Source organism: Ochlerotatus camptorhynchus, unplaced genomic scaffold, assembly GCF_037179485.1.
Source record: "Ochlerotatus camptorhynchus isolate MF236.1 unplaced genomic scaffold, CSIRO-AGI_Acam_v1.1 ptg000432l, whole genome shotgun sequence".
Lineage (NCBI taxonomy): Eukaryota > Metazoa > Arthropoda > Insecta > Diptera > Culicidae > Ochlerotatus > Ochlerotatus camptorhynchus.
Window position 1 is genome coordinate 8,827,470 of NW_027040918.1, and position 4,183 is coordinate 8,831,652.

Genomic DNA, 4,183 nt, shown 5'->3' on the forward strand with positions numbered 1-4,183 from the left:
TTTGACAATCGACACTTGGCTGGGCTGCTACTGCTGCGTAGTTTCTTACTCCTGTTTCAACGTGCTTGTGTGCTTCCGGGTACGTGAGATTGCGATCGACCTTGATACAGATAACATCCGTATCCTTCTTGTAAACGGGGCACTGGCGATTGTTCAGACGATGCGGTCCTCCACAGTTAATGCAGTGGGCAGCTTCTCCACATTCCTCATTCTCCTCAACATGGCGCTCGGCGGAACAATGCAGACGTTGTGGACCAGGACAGCGGATACGTGGATGACCATACCGGAAACAACCATAACATAGCAGCGGGTTTGGGTAGTAAGGACGGGTAGCAACACTCAAGAGACCAATCTTAAAATTTGCGGGATAGCTACATTTAGCGAGAGTTATATTCAAGGTAGACGTGTTAACGCGGCACCGTTATCGTTGCGTGTAATTCGTTTTTTTAATCTTTATTAAGGAGATTTTTAGCCTTCGGCTGGTTCATCTCCGAATATTACATTCAAACTATAGCTAATAATACACACGTAATTCACGTATCTTGATAGCAAAGGTCATACCTAATATTTAAAATATTATGTACACAGGTCTCAGCATCCCTTGCAATAATGCAGAGTACCGCACCGCACCGCAGTTAATACTTATGGATCTGTTTTCTTTATATTCGAGTTGAATTTCCCTGGTGCCACAGATGATGATACGGCAAAGATGTTTACGGAATTAGATTTTGAGGTAAGGTGAAAATGCATACAGCCTGGCGGCTAGGTATGCTATAGCAGTTGAATTTTTTATGCAGATTGGAATGAAGTGTTGCTCTATGTTCATCCATTCAAAGTAAGCGCTAAAGAGGAGAGCGTAGTAATTATAACATCATCATCATCATCATCATCATCACGTTTTCTTTTTATAGGTTATCGATAATGGTTGGGAACTGTACTAACTTTTTTGCGCAATAATTTGTTACATCAGATTAAAAAAGGAATCCGGCGTGTCATTGGCATACATTTATCCTGGGAACTATGAAAACTGGACGACTTTAAATCCATGAATTTCTATGAAAATCTATGAATCTAGCTTCAGTTCGGCCAAGTCCACTTGTAACCAAGTCAATGTTCGCCAAGTTCGCCATTTTCAAACGTCAATTATCGTAGTTTAATTGTTGCTAGTAAGGCGAAGCGTTAATTGAATGCTGATAGCCAAGTTAGAGTGTGCCGTTATTATTTTGCTGCAAAAAGAAGCCTGTTTTTCTTTCAATTATAGGTAAGCTAAAACCGAGCGGCAGTGGTTAGCCACAGATTGTGAGTCATTTCATTGAAGATATAGCGTTACCCATTGGGTATCTCATAAAGAGCGCAGCTAGGTGCAAATCGTTCATATGGAACGAATTTATTAAACTTATTTTCATTTTCGTTATAGACCGCAATCTATCATATTATAGCTTTCGAAGTTGTAATGCGTGATACTGTCTATCTGTAGTCGATATGGATTCACAGTGCTAGTGAACAGTAACAGAATGAATGAAATTATCAGCACTTGAATGAATTCGAAGCTATTCAATAGGAAAGTTCTTTGCTCTTTGGAAGACTGTGAATTTTAAAAGCCCGAAACAATCTACATAAATTTATCCGTACACTGCTCTTGGTTGTGCAATAGGTGGAATAAAAATCGATTCTAGAAAATCACAAGCATCGGATTGTTTGATTTATAACAGTGTGAAAATAAAAGAATTATGATGGCTTAATTAATTAAAGATAGAATTAAAATTTCAGATATTGTGCATATCATACATTATAAGTGCGGATCGTTTACATCGTGTTGATGACATCGGTATATTAATTAGCGGCGCCGGTGGTGTAGTGGTAAGCGTGATTCCCTCTCACCCCAGCAGGCCTGGGTTCAATCCCAGTCGGCGCCGCCGGGATGTTCTGAGGCATAACATCTCTGATCACGCTTTCCTTCGGAAGGGAAGTAAAGCCGTTGGCCCCCGGCTCATGAGTTGATGGGTCGATAGCCCATAACGTTAATGAAAGTGCGTGTTTACGTTGTATCGTCTCCTTATGAACCGAGGAATTAATATACCGATTTTTTTTCCGTCGATCTTTTTTTCCGTGCTGAGCACCAATGCTACCGACGCCAGGGAGGCAGCTCCCACTCCTGGGCTCTACATATTGACCCATCAGCTCATGAACCGGGGACCAACGGCTGAAAACCGAAAATGGAACATGTAACAAATTATGAAAGATTTTGAACATTAATAACATAGCTGCTTCTGGACCAATTTCAATAATTTTATCACCAACCGATCAAAAATCTTCCGACGCATTTATAACATTGCTTTCGCATGATGATTTTTAACGTGAAAGTATTAAAAAAGTTAAGCATTGTTCAATGTACAAATAAAAAGTTATAATATTATCACTGTTTTCATGAAATAAACGTTCTTCCCAAACCCAGTCTTCATAATCGAATACCACTTGGTTGCACATAATTCTGCTTTAACCTGAAAAGATATAAAAGAGCGCTGCTGTATGGCATTAACTCATTTTTACTTCGGACGGCGTGGTGAGCAGCAATAGCAGCAGTAGGAAGGTAGTGGCTAGTCCACTTCTTCACACCCAACAAGCAACAATTGACTGGTCGTGGCAAAGGAAGAAAAGGTCTGGTAAAGGAGGTGCCAAGCGTCATCGCAAAGTTCTTCAAGATAACCACCATCCGGCGTCTGGCTCGCCGTGGCGGTGTCAAACGTATCTCCGGTCTGATCTACGAGGTGTGCTGAAGGTGTTCCTGGAAAATGCTGTCACCTACACTAAACACGCCAAGCGTAAGCGGCCGTGGATGTCATCTACACTTTGAAGCGACAGAGACGCATTCTGTACGGTTTTGGAGGTTAAATCATCACCAACTTTGGCAACAAAACGGCCCTTTTCAAGGCCACCAAGCTTATTACAGTAAAGAGTAGGAATAGAATTCATCTGCCTGTTTGTCCATATTCAGAACCACACGCCCCACCGACCACACAAAATGCTCATGTAACCAAACTTGGAAGCAGGGAAACAAATTTGAGTTTAGTTATCTCAGAAATAAGAAATAAAGTGCAAGAACTCAGCGATGAGTAAATATGCCTCATGTTTTCCCAGGTTTTTCCAGGATTTTCCAGGGAAAAATTCCCGGATTTGAGAAAAGTAAAGATTGGATTCACTCAGTCTATTGGTACTACTCCGAGACTGAATAAAATTTTCGTCAATTTCCTCATTTTCTGGCAGATTTTTTAGGTTTTCCACAGGAAACCATGAGACAAATTTACTCATCGCTGAGTTCCTGCACTTTTGGCGATTATGAGTGAACTAAACTCAAATTTGGGTCGTTCTCATTCGCCGTGTACGCAAAAGGAAAAAAAGCCAGTGTCGCTACTTGATAACAAACTACTCATAATGGGATGAGTCTTTGTAGCTTTTACACCACTTGGTTGCACATCATTTGGCTTTAACCTGAAAAGATATAAAAGAGCCCTGCTGTATGGCATTAGCTCATTTTCGCTTCGAACGGCGTGGTGAGCAGCAATAGCAGCAGTAGGAAGGTGGTGTCACCTACACTAAACACGCCAATCGTAAGTGGCCATGGATGTCCTCTACAATAAAACGGCTCTTTTCAGGGCCATGAAGCTTATATCAGTAAAGAGTTGGAATAGAATTTATCTGTGCCTGTTTGTCCATATTCAGAACCACAAGCCCCCAACTACCACACAAAATGCTCTCCAGAGTTGTAATCTTGTAACCAAACTGGGAAGCAGAGGTGCAAGTGATTTGGATTGATTCTCTTAATCAACTTTCTCTTTGAAAAAAAAATACTACAAATTTGGTACGCCTACAATTCAAAAGCGGAAAGAGTTGAGATAATAGATAATTGATCAATTATAAGAACTAAATGCTCTTAACATTTATTCCGTCCACTAGCGGTCCTACGTCAAACTTCCGTTCTTGCCCCTAGGCACAGACCTTTCTACTTTTTGTTCATAAACTCAGTAAAAAGCAACATGTTTTAAAAAATTTATTGAAATGTTTATGTAAAAAATATATTGTTTTATAAATAAAAGTAAAAAATGTCCAAACTTGAAAGAGATGATCAGGACGTCACAGATTCTTTTTTCCATTTTGAGACTAACTTTGATATATTATGATATTA